This window comes from Astyanax mexicanus, chromosome 1, assembly GCF_023375975.1.
Source record: "Astyanax mexicanus isolate ESR-SI-001 chromosome 1, AstMex3_surface, whole genome shotgun sequence".
Taxonomy (NCBI): Eukaryota; Metazoa; Chordata; class Actinopteri; order Characiformes; family Acestrorhamphidae; genus Astyanax; species Astyanax mexicanus.
The window spans coordinates 90,277,449-90,294,438 of NC_064408.1; the positions used below are offsets into that span (position 1 = coordinate 90,277,449).

The 16,990-nt window shown below is 38.1% G+C and overlaps 1 protein-coding gene across 1 annotated transcript in view; it reads left to right on the forward strand.

Moving 5' to 3' along the window:
* Positions 1–16,990, forward strand: part of kcnb2b (potassium voltage-gated channel subfamily B member 2b) — a 137,720-nt gene that overhangs the window by 114,620 nt on the left and 6,110 nt on the right. The gene's annotated exons all lie outside the window — the stretch shown is intronic.

The window sequence follows — 16,990 nt, forward strand, 5'->3', positions numbered from 1 at the left end:
ATGTGTTGTCGTTTTGGGGAGTTCCAGTTCACAGAGGTGCGCTGAGTGTGTGAGCGCTGTACACCAACACATCAAACAGAGTTTTAAACAGAAGAATAAAGAAAGATGTCTGTCTCTGTTGCTTGTGATTTATTCTTGTGCGTCAGTGAGGAAGGGCTCATCCGCACTGCCATTCACATCCTGTACTGAGTACAATTTACAAAAGCGAAGGCTTGCTTATGCTCAAAGTGCTTAATGCTTAAGTAAGGATTCAAAAAGGGCCTTCTGTCCTCATTCCTGCTTTTATTTACTCCATATTGCATGTGTGCCTGTTCTCTGAAAGCTTATAGATATGGAATGCAGTGGAGCAGAACCAATGGAATTTGTGGAGGCAGAAAAGATACTTACATTACAGAAAAATATTTACATTTATTTTGTCTAGTAAGTACATTATCACATCCTTTAATGTTGCCTTGTTTTTGTTGTTTTAAGAGAAACATCTTCGACTTTGACTTTTTTGCAGTACGTATATTATCACAAGGCCCTTTACTCTTGCCATGTTTTTGTTATTCTTAAGAGAAATGTTTACGCCCATAGTTTGTATTAAATACATTATAATTTATATTACTGGTGAGTAACTGTGCCTTTTTTTAGAGAAACATTTATGCCTTTTTTGTAGCACATACATTATCACAACATCCTTTACCGTTGCCTTGTTGTTGTTGTTTTGAAAAGAAACACCTACGCCTAGTGATAGTGTGAGTACACTATCACAACGTCCTTTACTGTTGTATGTTGTTATTTCATATTTCATGTTATATCACGTTTTTTGCAGTTGCCTTGTTTTTGTTATTCTCCGGAGAAATGTTTTATCTTCTTTTTGTAGATCGCACATAATCATAACATCCTTTACCATTGACTTTTTTTTTGAGAAACATTTACACCTCATATTTATAAAAAAACACATTATCCCAACATGCTTTACTATGGCCTTGTTTTTTTTTGTTTTTTTTTTAGAAAATCATTTACACCTCTTTTTTTGTAGTAAGTACATTATTATAACGTCCTTTACAGTTGCCTTGTTTTTTTTTTCCTAAACTTCTTAAGAACTTCTTCTGCAAACTGTATACTAATGGATGTATTGCTTAACATTTATGAAAGCAAAAAGGGTGCATAGAAAATGCAGACTTTTTACCTAGCTAAAGCATCCTAAGATACTGTATCAGTTCAGTTAATGTATGCTGTGTAATGGCAGAGAGTTTAAACATAGGGTATATAAAACTATCTTTGTATAACTTTGTATAGCTAACTTATCTTATATAGCATCTTATATAAAGCTGTGCTGCTCTATTAATGTTCTTTTTTAAAAAGAGTAAGGCCAAACTCTCTGTAAACTTGCTTAAAATTATAATAAAATGCAAAAAAAAAACTTGCACAGTGCACAGATTAGACAAAATAACCAAAGCAGGCATAAACACTATAGCATTTAAACTGTGCTAGTCCTTTTATTGCTTTAAGTGACAGTAGCGCATTAGGTTAACAGAGGAAAGGCTGCTGAATACAGAATCACAGAAAGACACAGTTATTCACCAATAATGACAGGCTAAATAAGGCACTAATGAATACTGTCAGTGTTGTGCAGAAGTGTCTGTAGCTTAAATTGAACACACTCTGAATAAGCAAATTTATAGCAGAGCAGACAGATCTACAGAACTGCAGTGATAAGAACAGTCCTGTGGCTCTCTGGTACAGGTGCTTTTGTTTCTGTCACTTGTCATTTTGTCTCTAAGGCTTAGGCATAAATAAAACAATGTGTGTGTGTGAGTGTTATTGGTTAAGGACACTTACAGTAAGCTCTGTTGTCTGCAATATAGCTTTACTCCTGTGTCTGTGATTGTCTCTCAAGTTTCGGCTCTAAATAAGCAACCCTGAGGGCCCACAGTATTGTTTAATAACTTTAATAACTACATAGCTAATGTTTTTCATAATAGTCCTCATATACTGTGTAATGTGATTTCTGACACTTCCTGACACACCTTTTAAAATCAATAAAAATGCACTAGAGACAGAATTTAGGCTTTAAGATGCTGCTACTGGAAAACCCTGTCTTTTTTGTTTGAATTTAAGTTTGAATAAAGTGTACATTAAACTAATTAATAGGAATTCAGTCTTGCTGTAAAGTTTCATTTAAAACAATGGAGAATAAGCATTATATTGTATATATATATATATATATATATATATATATATATATATATATATATATATATATATATATATATATATATATATATATATATATATATATATATATTCTCAGTTGAAAGCTTTTGTATCTTTCAACTATGAAGTAATGCAGTTGTATCAGTGTCACATTACAGATAAAGGTGTTTAATTGTTGTATATTAAGCATTGTAAAGCAGTGATTTCCCTCTAAATTATACACAGCTCTGGCTGATTGTTTGTTCTTGATGTGACAGGAAAAGTGAAGCAGATCACAAAAAGTTCTGTTTTCTGTTTGCTTTAGTCAAAATATATCTTACATACTCTTCTCATCCCTCTGAAGGTTCATATGATCACTTTCATTTTAGATAATACAGTAATGGACCACTTTTAAGGTGGTGATTCGGATTCCACTGTGGACAGGTGGACGGAATTACATTAAAACTGGCATTTAAATAACAGTTCTACAGTGTGATCAACTCCACCATGGAAACAAGCTAACCAGCTCACCATGAGTGCTAAATTAGATATGAATTAAAAGAGCAGTTTTCTAAACAAGGATTATGCCTAGCCTTAGTCCTTATGGATTAAGCCTTATACTTGTCCAATGAATAGTCCCAGTGTTATATATATATGTCACACTGACAGCTGTATGGGATTTCTCATAGCTTTTATCATGGTGCCCTGCTGCAGATTTTGTTGGGCCTGTAGCAAACATCTGAGCCCAAGGCGAGTGTGAGGGTCTAATTGGTTGGTGTAGGCTTTCATTACTGATAGCTGCTCATACCTCCAGCGTAAAACTAAAGAAACACGAAGCGTGTCTAAAATTGCAGTAACTGAGATTTAAAGGCCATTTGCTGCAGTGATTTACATCACTTTGTCTGAGGTACAGGATCCGTCCTTTTTTAGCCATTCAGTTGTCTCTGTTGTTCCTGACGTGTACCTGTGTGTGTGTGTGTATAGGTGGGACGGGGAGGTTAATGGTGTTTAGTGAACTCTAGTTACTGAGCTCATTCTCAAAGTGTCATTTTCCCTCAGGAAACGACAAAGCGAGAGAGGACAGCGCTGAAGGACGCAGTTTAATCAGTGTTCAGAAAAAAGAGACACCCCCCCACCGCAGCGCTCTTGTCAGGAATGTCAGTAGGACGCTTTAAAGGCGGCGACAGCATTACGGCTGATGATTTGTGTTGGATATGATAGAGATGGTGCTGCACTGTAAATGTGAATATGAGATGCGTTTCCATTAAGGGCTGTACTACATATTCATGTAATGATGATGTAACAACAATAACAAACCTATTTGCAAGTGAATAACGCGTACAGTAGGGTAGGCAGGAACAGTGCACATGCAGTGTAATGTACACTAAATGTTTCTCTAAAATTAATCATTATAAACCAAACCTTCTCTGAATGTTTGTGAAATATGTGTGGAATTTGCTCTTTTTTCACAGAAAGAGAAACAGAGTGGAGAAAGAGAGATCAAATGATTAGGAGAGAAAGAGAGGGTGACAGAGAAAAAGAGAGAGAGAAAGAGAGGAGAGAGAGAGAGGGAGATTGATGGGCAGTGACTGTGTGTGAATTTGTTATTCATTACGGTTCCTTTCATATCCTATCAGCCTTCACAGCAGGACAGTGATGATGACCGGTGTGAGTCAGAGAACCCCGGAGAGAGCGGGGAACCTGCAGGAAAGTGCTGAGTGTTCTCTTCCCAACTTTCCCTCTGCAGCCCTGCTCTCACTTCACCTGCTCTCACTAATAGCACAGACAGCTGTTCTAATCTGCAGCTGCAGCAGCGCTAAACTTTACATAACTCAATTATGAAGGAAATAACTGAAGATTCACCTCATTAAAATAATGAAATAAACTCTTAATGTGTAATTGAACTTAGTTTTCATCCTCGTCAACAATAAAACAGAAACAACTCAACTGATCAATAATTTGCTGGTATATGATATATGATAAGGCTACTAATGCAGGGTTGGTAGTTGATCTCTTCCACACAATTAATAGCAAATTCAGTTTCCCACAAAAACAGAATATAGACTACATAAGAGAAAAAAATCCAGACTTTAGAAAATTCTACCAGACTCCAGAAAAGTATCAGACACCACAAACACTACCAGACTCCAGAAAGACTTCCAGCCTCCAAAAATCTACTAGACTCCAGAAAATAACCAGAAACTACAAGACTCCAAAAAAGTTACTAGAATACAGAAAAATCTACCAGACTCCAGAAAGACTACCAGACACCACAGACACTAACAGCCTCCAAAAAGCTACCAGATTCCAAAAATGTACCAGACACTACTAGACTCCAAAAACGTTACTAGAATCCAAAAAAGCCTTCCAGACTCCAGAAAAGACTTTTAGACTCCAGAAAGAGTACTAGACGTTAAAATGTTTCTATGTTTCAGAAAAAACAACCAGAATTCAAACAGACTATTGGCCTTTAAAAGCTACCAGACTCCAGAAAAAACTACCAAACACCACAGAGATTTCTAGACTCCAAACATTTACCAGAATCCAGAAATGTTCCCAGATTCCAGAAACGACTACCAGACTTTGAAAAAGTTACAAGACTCCAGAAATGTTACCGGGCTCCTGAAAAGAATATTAAACTCCAGAAAAGACTACCAGACTACAAACAGACTGCCAGCCTCCCAAAAGCTACCAGACTCCAAAAAAGACTACCAGACACCACAGAAAATAATTCCAAAGTATTTTCAGACACTAGAAAAGACTTTTAGGACTACTAAAGAGATGCACAATTAGACAATTGGGATTACAGAGAAGAGTACTAGTGTCCAAAAAGCAACCAGACCTCATATATACCACCAGCCTCCAAAAAGCTACCAGACTCCAGAAAACTACCAGACTCTACTACCAGACTCCAAAAATTTACCAGCCTCCAGAATAGAACCAGACACTACTATACTCCAAAGAAGTTGCCAGAATCTAGAAAAGACTAGAAGCCTCCCAAAAGTTACTAGACACCAGAAAAGAATAATGGCCCTTTAGAAAAGAATACTGGCCCCCAAAAAGCTACCAGCCTCATTACCCTTGGTTCTACAGTGAGACTACCAATTTCCAGAAATGTTGCCAAAGGATTACCTTACAATAGAAAAGACATCCAAATTTTAGAAAAGTCTACAAGATGCCAGAGAGAGTACCATAAAAATCTGGAAAGGACATTTAGACTCTAAAAAGATCGTATGTGCCTTATGTGGCTTTCTCAAATATGTTTTTGATCTGAACAAATCTACAGGGTGTAAATAGTACAGGATGTGTTCTGTCAGGTTTATTGTACCGGATATCTGTGTATGTGTGTAGTTTAAGAAGACAGTAAAGTGCAGTCATGTGTTGGTCACTAATAGCAGCACATTAAGATGGACATTAGCCACAACAGCAACATTATCTTCGTACACTGACCAGACAGAGGAAGAACTGGAGAGAAGAGAGCACTTCTGACATCTGCTTCAATTAACCCACAGAAACACTCAATACACTTCATACTTTAGCCGTTACTGCTGCCTTTTAACATTATACAGCAAATTGTATGATGTTCTAAGTGCTAATTGCACAGTTTTTTAAACGCTAAAACTAAAAATTATGGCTAAAATACAGAATATGGCCATTTAAAGTGAATTTTCCTGCTTGTAACTTTTTTACGCTAGCAGGGCAATCGGGGGGGCATCACTTCAGAGATGTAAATGATGTCTGTGTGAGTGAATTATAATGTAGGAAGTATATTATCATTTTAGTTGTGTGTGTCCAAAGTGACCTTGTATAGCCTAATATAATCTGAATCATAAGCAGCCTAACTGGAAGTGACACCAGCTCCCGCCCTGCAGAACGGCCGAGTTAGACTGAGACAAATGAGAAAAATCCACACTAATTACTGGTCACATTAGGGAGAGATTGTCAAAGAAAATGAAGCATGCATGGCTTATCTTAATTAATCGACATTATTTTGTTACATGAAGGCCGAGACATTAGACACACAGTGGAACTGGGAGTCAGCCCTCAGAGGAATCAGTGAGATCTCAATACTTCACACTCAGCCTGGCTCAACATGTCAGTCTGTCTCCATGTACTTTAGAACAATCCTGATGGGTTTGAACATTCCTGAGCCTTTTTAAACGCTAATACTTTCAGAGCCCTACCTTATACCCTCATGCTCATTGCTCACACCTTACACCTACATTTAAACACCAAAGGCGATGGTGAACATATCTACGCCGATGGACATAGTGCTCTGGAAGTGAGGTGTGTTCAGGTCAATTCCTGGTGTATTGCTTCTTGGCAACAGAAGAACACAGGTGCACCACTTACTGAATACAACCTAGACAGACATCAACAATTAGATGTTTATTGCTGTCTTGTCAGTGAATTGTCAAAAGGCACGGCACCAAAGAGCATACTCCCCCACTCATTACTTAAACATGGACAGGCAGCAGTGCACCATCCCATGGCGCTTGCCTTTTGGCAACTATGCAAACTTTTCCCAATCAACAATAAAGAGAATACAAAATAAAATAACAATGTTTTACTTTTTATTTTCAACACAAAATATAGGTCATTATTTTATTACTTAAATGACCTGCTCATGCACCAGTTCAGTAGGTCAGTTTTTCTCTGCTGAGAAGCGCTGGACACATCCAGGTAGCTGCACCCCTGAAATAGCAATGCACCAAAGTCAAAACACACATGGCTTTTAAAGGGAATTTCACGCTGATTTGTTTTTTCTTGCTAAGCCCAAAACTGTAATCCTACTCAGTTTGAAAAGAGGTGGTGACTGACTCCACATGTGTTAGTCTTCACCCTCCTGGTGTTGAGGCAACACTAGTGATAGGGGGAGTCCTAATGAGTGGGTTGAGTAATTGGCTGTATAAACTGGGAAGAAAATGGGAAGAAGGTATGTCTACCACTGTAAAGAAATCTGATGGGACACTTTTCTCTACAATGATGCCAAACCCCAATTCTGAATTTGTTCATCTCAAACATTCAATTATGCAAGAATTTGAAAAAAATTGCAAATTACTCTTTTATTATTTGGAGCTTTAGTATGGCTCAAGAGTTGTTGTTGTTTTTGTTTTTTTTGGAGAGATGATTTTACTACAGGAGTCATTATTTCCCTGAAGATGCATCACTTTTACTGGATGATAACTTTCAGATACTCTACTCACCTCTGTCAGTTTTGTATAAAGATTTATGAAATAAAAGCTGAGGCTTGGCACAAAGCTAGCTTTCTGTTTCTGTTTTTGTGGGTTTTTTTTTTTTCTTAGTGCTTAATGGATCAGTGCTTATTTGTTTTGAAGGCCAAATTTTAATGCAGTTGGACGGTTCCCAAGACCTTCCAAAGAAAAAGATGAAGAATTTCCAAAGCCTGTGAAGAAAGGTCATGCTGAGGCGGCCGCAGCTGGACCCGAAGGATCTGAGAGAATATGTGCACAGTAGAAACTGACATGGGTCAGCAAGCAGCTAAAACATCTACACAGTTCAGCTTTGGTGGACTCCACTAACAATGTGGGCTCTTAAAGAGATAGTTTGGCCAAGAATCAAATTCACTCCTTTTCCATTTTCCTCTTAATCAGATAAGGGGTGTTTGATGTTGGACATTTGCTTCTGTATGTATAGAAGTAGAGCTACAAGGCTAATGCAGCACAAAACTAACAGGAGCGTGTACCTCAGCAGTTAGCATTAAAGGATTACACTCAAAAAACTGTTCAGAAAACCTTCTGTTTGCTGAGACATGGGTACATCTAATCAAATTATACCAAGTCATTGACACAGACACAACTGTAAAAAAATGTGTGTATACACAGCAGTACGCTTCTTATTGTGTTCACTTACAAAAGTGATGAATTAGTTCATCCGTCTGATTTGTATACTAAAATAAGAGAAAATCCAAACAGCAAACACACATTTTGTAATATTTGTCTCTCGCAGTTATTGGTGGGAGACACTGATTAGTTTAAACATCAAAACTGTTAAATTGATTAATTTTGATTATCTCACAACACGTGTCTCTTATAGTTGGTTCTTGAAGTTGATGTGTTGTAAACAGAAAAGTGGGATCTAGAAAAATAAGAATTTGATTAAATTGTCAAGGACCCAGATTGCGATGCCTAGACAAACGAGTCAGAGCATCTCCAAAAGGAAACATAGTGTGGGGTAGGACTGCAACTAATTATTATTTTGGTACTCAACTAATCTGCTGATTAGTTAATTAGCCAACTATTATTTCTGCCATGTCCTCCCTCTCTAAAAATGATAGAAACTTAATTTAGAGATTTAAAGGGAATTTAAATGTCTAAGTGCTGTTTAAATGTGGAAAGTATTGATCAATTAGTGAGTAAATATGTAGTCTGTTGTGTTTGGGCACTTAAATGTTAAATGTGTAACCTGTGTGAGTGAACCATTTTCCCATCTCCTATTGCATTTTTGTCCACAGCACTTTTTGTAAAGCGTTACTGGTCCAAATAACGTTTAGTCAACAATGAAATTTGTAGTTGACAATTTTAAATAATCAACACTGTTGATTATATAGACTTATTGTTGCAGCCCTCTATGCTATCTATTGATCAGTACTTATAGTGCTCCAAAGAAGGCGAGTCGATGAACTGGCAACAGGGTCATGCAGGCTCAACACTTACTGTGAATCTTAAGGAGAGCAGCAGTGCACAAACCCATCTTTACATCAATAATAAACAGCATTAAAAAATAAAATAACATTGCTCTTCCTGTAAATGACCTGCTTGTGCATCTTCACAGTGTGAACGCGCAGCTTAGCTCATCTGCTGAGAAGCGCAGCAGCGCTGCACCATTAAAATACCAATCCGCCAAAGTCAAAGTCATCTGGCTCTTAAAGGAAATTGCAAGTGACATGCTGATTGGTCTATTCCACATTAAGCCCAAAACACACCCATAATACTAATTAAGAGAATTAGTACATGCCTTTAGCATGTTTTGAGCCGCGCAAGGCATATTTTTTGCATCCTCCCAATAGCAAAGACAACTTGACATGCTGAAATTGATGGCTCGTACATAGATCGCAAAAAAAGGACCCCAATGTCTTGATTTTAGCACAGAAGTGACCTACACAGTATTAGACCATATTAAGCTGGTTTTAATGTTACGGCTAATCTGGGTATTGTTAGATTGACTACTTTTAAGAAAAGAGGGGGAACTGGGTAACCTTGATTTTTCATTTTTGGAAACTTTCACTTTAAAATGCCAAGACTTATTTTGAATTCATTAAACAAAGCTAACAACATGGCAATCTTAATAAAACACAGCACACTTTACACACGCTTCACTTCACTTTCTGATTAAGCACACACAGTTTGCATGCAGCGGCAGCAGTGTGTGAAATTGAGGACCCGAAAAATAAACCATAAAGAAATAGGAAAATAAATAGTTACGCAAATAAGCGGCGTCTCTGAAACCCAGGATGAGCTACGTTATCTTAAACTCCTAAAATCGTAGACTATGAAATAACTACAAAAATAACTCTTTAAATACTAATTAGAGGAATATCAGGACCTGTTTAGTAACAGTGTGCTCTGAACTGAGTATGGATGCTTGTACTGGCATATTTTAGCACTTCACAGAACCACTGAAATACTTAAGTATGTAAAAAAATGCACCTGAAAGGTTTTTGCTATAAAGAGCACTTTTCAGAGCAGAGACAATAATATTGTCTTTCCGTTTACCAACAAATAATATAGTAACTGGTAATTTACACTGCCATGCCAAAAGTCATGGGATTGCAGGGAGTAAACTGATGCTGAAGTTTTACCTCAGGGAACAGCTTGGAAACACCTACACCTATTTACAAATTGTGATACGTGGCATTGTAAGTGAAGTTGAACAGTGGCCAGTGTGCTCATGGCAAGGCATTTAAGATTCACCAATCTGCAGTGTCACGTATGTATCTGTAACAAAATATCACCCATAGTGATAATGATTGTGACCAGCAGCATCTTGATGGTTGATGGTGACTCGATATTGCAAAATCGCTCATCCCCAGTCTTTTCAGTTGCTCCTTTGCTCTTTTATTCCATTATAAACCACAAAGTGTCAAAACACGTCTGTGGTTATGTATGGATTATGTGGTTAAGCTGCATGGATAAATATTTTATAGGCAGTTTAACGCCATTAGCGCAGCTATAAGACAAGGCTCATCTGCGGGAAGTATCCAGGAGAAACAGCTCAATTTGTTTGCCGCAGGTGATGATGCAGGACACTAAACTGGATAACTTCAAGGTGCATCGAGTGTGTAAATGTACAAAGTGGCCGGTCGATATGAGCCTGGCACAGCTTGCCCCTCAGCGCGCCCGTAATGCGGTGTGTACACAATCAATAATCTCTCAAGGTTGACGGACAGCTGGTGGCGCGGACCAGGTCATCTCCTATGCTTGAGAATGTGTGTGTGTGTGTGTGTGTGTGTGTGTGTATGTGTGTGTATGTGATGTGTATCAGGATGCTGTTGAAATTGATAGAAATTGCACAGCTTCAATGGCAGCTGGTAAAAAGGAAATTAATTGTTCAGGAGAATTAGACCAAGGCAATTGAAATGTTGAAGGAGATACAGTATATTCTGTATTTGTTTCACTCAAAAGCAAAATAATAAATTGTTAGTAGGTTTATGAATTAAACCCCATCATACCTTAAATTAAGCTAGTTTATTTTGCGATGTTAAACTGATATATGTAAGCTAACTAGATCAGTCAATCAATCAATCAGTCAGCAATCAACCTTTATTAAACTCAAATTAAACCATTTACAGTGCACTCATGCACTCATAACATTATACAAATAAAGGGATTTAAAATATACATTTAAGATTGAAAAGTATAGCAGAGAAATTAAAATAAGATCATACATTAATATCATAAGAATGATAAATAAAAAGATTTTTAAAAATATGAAACAGTGAGGCTATAAACTATAACTGCTGGAGACTGAATGGATTGGAGCTAAACTGCTGTAGACTGAATGGGTGGGGCTAAACTGCTGTAGGCTGAATGGGTTGGAGCTAAATCGCTGTAGACTGAATGGGTGGAGCTAAATTGCTGTAGGCTGAATGGGTGGAGCTAAATCGCTGTAGACTGAATGGGTGGAGCTAAATTGCTGTAGGCTGAATGGGTGGAGCTAAACTGCTGTAGGCTGAATGTGTGGGTGGGGCTAAACTGCTGTAGGCTGAATGAGTGGGTGGGGCTAAAATGCTGTAGACAGAATGGGTGGAGCGAAACTGCTGTAGGCTAAATGGGTGGAGCTAAACTGCTGTAGATTGAATGGGTGGAGCTAAATTTTTGAGTCTATAGGTTCATTATGATCATGACTGTGTCATGCTGGTCAGTTGGTGTTTCAGGGAAATATTTGCATGTCTCTGAAGTAAATCTGAATAATCATAATTCATCAATCATATGGCTGTAGGTGTTTATTGGTGACTACAGCATGAGACTAAAACTGATTTATTTACTGAATTCATGTTGTTAAGCTTCAAATGAAATCATTACACTATTTTTGAATAATGTTCTGTGTCTGCAGTAGTTACAGATGATGTGTTGTGCGCAGTGAGTGAGTGAGTGATTGTTCTGGAGAGAAAGACGCCTGGCTTTTGACTCTCAGGGCATCCTGAGATTCTGTTAACAGGTAATTATCCTCTTGGCTGAGCCAATCAGCGGTCATCTAGCTCAGCCAGTCAGGGCTTTTGAGGACATGCAGTAGGGAAGTACTGGACGTGCCCTCTTAGAAATTATGTGTTAATTAGCGGAGCTCTTCTGAAGAGTAATGGAATGCTGTCAGCTTTTTTTCCGACGGCTTCATTCCATTGTTTTCTGAAGAGGTTACCTCTGCATCATAAAATGATAGGTCATAGGGCCTCTGTATCTATGTAATGGCATTTCTGGACTAATTTTAGGCCTGCATAATGTCGAGGGGTGGCAGGTGTTGTGTTTTCACCGAAGGATCACACAGGAAGCTCAGATTTCTGTCCATTAGAACTTGTGGAACGGAAAGGCCAGGGGTTAAATTGTGCCAGAGCACAGTGGAGCAAACCACCAGCACTTGTCTCCAGTGTAAACTTCCACGTGTACCTATTGTTGGACTTTTCAGACTGTTCCAAACCAATATAAAAGGTGTGAAAGGTGCCATGTACCACAACCTGGTCAAGTGAGCCATGATCCAGTTCATCTGAAGTGTGAAAACACTTTTCTAGATAGTTTAAACTTTCAGACCAAATACAAGAAAATAAGGTAGGCTGTCATCAACCATTAAACAATGGAAGAAAAAAACATATTGTGTGCTGTAACTGTAGTTTAAACCTGGTATATTTATAAACAGAAATAAAAGGAAACTGATGGTATTCTGATCTCATACTCATACTCATGCTCATACTGCATCTACATGATTTGTAAACTTGATGAGAAGTTCAATTCTGACAGCGAGGCAAAGGCATCTTGTCAAACTGACACCATTCTACAAACCAATCAATGTTTAATATAGAGATATACAGCCTACAATACAGGGGGCTAAATGTCCACAATATAAAAAAATCAGGAACCTGAAATCAGTCTACATAACTATGCACAGATTCTGCATAGCATTAAAATGAGGTCTGCAGATTCTGCATAGCATTAAAATTAAAGGTCCCCATTATCCTATCAAAACAGTTTTGACCCCTCAAAGGATGGATGCTCTTTATGTCACTAAAGGTGTCCTGTGGTATCTGGCATTATCAAGACATTATCAGCAGATTTTGTCCTGTAAATCCTATAAAGTTGTAAGCTCAGGCCTCTATGGATCACATCAGTAAGCCATGGATCTCCATGACTCCATCCAAATTTCACAGATTGCCCTTCATTATTGCACTTTGGTGTAATTCAGTCGTTTAGTCATCACAGTTAGCATTTGTCAAATCTTAAACTTGACCATTTTTCTTGCTTCCAAAGTATCAACTTCAGGAACTAACTGTTCACTGGCTGCCTAATATGTGGACCCTCCTACACACTTTGACAGGTGCCACTGGAACAAGATAATCAGTGCTATTCATTTCACCTACCAGTTCTCAGTGGTTTTATTGTCATAGCTGTTTGTTGTACCTCATGCCACGGATGCTACGTAGCTTTAGCACAGTAGTGAAGAGGCAAAGGTTTATGTCCTCAGCACAATGACTTTGCACTCCACATACGGCAGACGAGTCATGCTGCTAATAGGTTTACGCAAAGCGCTCATCAGCACACTTCCTGAAGCACGAGCAGCCTCACTTCACCAGTTAAGGAACAGTAGAAAGGAATTACCTGCATTACTTTACTCCATAGGGACCTGCTGTGGCTGTAACTGTGTCTCATAGTGTTGCTTTAACAGGAATTTAGCCAGCTTAGGTTAAATACACTCACTGGTCATTTTCTTGGAAAGCCTGGCTATTGTTGCTCCAATAAATGACGTAAGTCCATATATCAAATGTCTCATAACTTAATGTAAAACTGTGAAATCGGTCAAAATCTCATAGACCAATATTTTATTTAGAGTAGAACATAGAACAAATATCAGTTGTTGAGACTGAGATTTTAACTTTTAATGAAAATAAAACTCATAGAATTTGATTGCAGCAATGCATGTTAAAAAAAAAACGTTGGCGCCAGGCCATGTCTATCATTGAGTAGCATACCATCTTCTTTTAACAAGTCTGCAAAGGTTAAGGAAGTGAGGAGAACACTGGTTGGAGTTTTGGTGAGAGAAATGTTGTCTGATTCTGGTCGGATTTAGAATTCTAGCTTCTCAGGAGTTCTTAAGATACTTTCTAAGCTAAATTTCCTTCAGGTTTAATGTTGCATCAAATGTTTCCTAATCAAAGTTCTGGACTGCAGAGGCTAATTCAGCATGAAGACTCTTCTTCTGCAAAGTGGTTTAGCATTGTTTTGCTGACAAAAGCAAGCTTATTTATTTTCTGGAATTAAGATGTTTTACTTATTTTATGTAATTTTGTTAGGTTTTGCTAATTTAAAGAAATAACTAGCAAATGAATGCACCAAAAGAACAGGTTCTTCAGCAAATGATTAGATAGCCAATAGACACTCATTGGTGGTCAGTATTTGCTCTTGACTAGATGTTTTTGTATAATCCACAGTTAAGACTATTCTGCTTAATACGCTCATAACATAAACAGTCATTATCTGTACCACTGCTGCGCTAATAAAGGACCACCACTCAAAAATATCTGGACAGTGAGTGGTGGTTCTGTTTTGAGATCAAATAGAGTGGTGCTGATTAAAGTGCAGCAACAGATGAGCTACAGTGTTTAACTGTACACCTACTGTACAGAGTTCACCTATAAACTTTATGAACCATTGAACCACTTCTGATAAATCCACTGCTTTTTATATTGTTATACATTCAGAAATTGTCCATCCACATCCTGCAGTCCTAGCGTTGAAGTGTACTACAGAGAGAGAGTGAGAGAGAGAGAGAGAGAGAGAGAGTGAGAGAGCTGGGGAGTCAGTGCTAGAACCGCTGTCTTATGAATGGCCTGTAACACACAGAAGGTGATTGAAGCTGCTTTCAGCTCATAAATATCAATCCGCCCCTCACTTAAGAAGCCTGTCAGTGCAGATTTGCTTCATTAGCGTCTCACAGAATGTTCCAGCCTGTCGGAGAACATGAGCTGAAAGTGAGCCGCATGCTGCCATGCTGACCTTCACTGGATTGCCTTTCTCTTGGAGACAAAGAAGTGCTATTGTAAAGGATTTATTTGGTGCCATCAGGATGTGTGAGATGTTTATAACAACAAAAAGAAGTATATGTTATTTCTTTTAAGTGAAGCATAATAAGTCACAAAGGGCGCAGTTGCTCAATGTATTGCATTGTCATACCAAAAAAGCTCCATGTGCAATAATGTCAGCTACAGACTAGCACTACAATTGGCTGAATGGAGGATTTGATGCAAAGGAATTTGGGAGATGGAACAAGCCTAAAGCCCTGTGAATATATCTATGCAGATGGGCGTGGTGGTCTGGAAGTGAGATGTGTTCAGTTAAATTTCTGGCGAATTGATATATTGGCAGTGGAAAACCCAGGAGCGCCACTGACTGATCAGAACCCTGACAACAATCAACAGTCAGACTTTTATTGCTATTTTAACAACGCGCAGAAACGCTGCACCATTAAAATACCAATCAGCCAAGGTCAAACTGCAGATGGCTCCTAAAGGAAATGACATATAACAGAGAGTTAGTTGCTTGCATAACTCCAGAAATGAAGTTATATTGGATCTATGATCTTGCTTCACATGAACTCACATTTCCTTGCCATGAGCAAGGTGGTCAAAGCTGAATGTCACTTACAAGAGAACAACTTAATGTAGTTAACATTCAATGTCCAATTTACATCCTACTACCTAAGAAATAACAGGTTTTCATTGGAAGGTAAAAGTGGAGTAAATTACAAAAAAAATTGGTCCTATGGGAGACATTTTGCATACATCTGCTTTTTCATAAATGATAAAAAATTAGACCTGTCAGAATCATGCTAATAAGTGATAAAATCAGCGATTTCCCAATTGAAAGAAAACTTTTTTGACTGGCTAGGCAGGAAATGAAGCATTAGTGTGTGATATCACATAGACAAAAGGATCAATATTTGTGAAGAAAGACTAATGAGGCAGATCAGATGCATTCGCTGCCCACTGAGAGGGAGGAAAATATCATAACAATGTAAAAGTGTTAATCGTCCTCTGCACTCAGACTCAGAGCAGCACCAACAAAAGAAAAGAAAAAAGAAAACAGACAGATTGTAAGACAGTCCGAGTCAAAGCAGAGTGCCAGATGCTGCGACCATGTGACAAAAGAAGCTTCGCAATTTCAAAGCTTCGTAACCTTCTTTCACTGGCTTAACACATGATGAACAAACATCTCCTCAACAATGTCTTTAGATATCTTTACTTGAAAGGAGATTAAAAATCCTCCACTGTCATTCACACGTTACAGCTACTCAGCAGGGGCACGCATTCACATAGACACCACCCACCCCCCCCCCCCCCCATGGGTCTGATGAAGGTGATCAGTGTTTCGTATTGAATAAACCACCCGAATTACACCTGCAAGGAGAGGATAAGCGCTGACAGCAGCAGCAGATCAATAAAAGGGCAATAGGGTCTCTTCCAGCGCACTCGTTATTTTCGGTCATTTACTGCTGGCGTTCCTTTACGGAGAGAGAGTTTAGTAGCTTGATTATGGCAAGTATAGCCTTCATAATGTAACACCTTGTAAAACCTTGTGTCCACAATTTTGATAGATTCCCAGTTTTTGGCATAATTTTAATCTTGCAGTTGATCCTTGCATTGTCTTCAACATTTCAAAAGAATTTAATAAAAATAATTATAGTGCGCAATATTCTACAGGGACTAGACAAGCTGTGCTTGCACATTTGCATACTATTCTGTCAGCGATAGGGGCAACTACAAGTTAAAAGCATTCCTTACATGGGGTGTCCACCAACATTTGGACATATAGTGAATATGTTTGTGTCTGTGTAAAACATTATAAATAAATGTGTACACATTTTATAAGTAAACAAAATATTTTGACTTCATTTAAAAATATTCTATGTTTTTATGTACATAGTTCCAGATACAAAACTAGCAATTTGGGGAATTTTCTGGGTGTTCTTATATGTTCTACTAAAAACGGTGCATTGTTACTTGTGTCAGTGTTTAAATTTTTTGTTTTGGAAATGCTACTTTTAATGTTTCCATAATGTTAGTGTTTGTCTAGCTGGTAACATT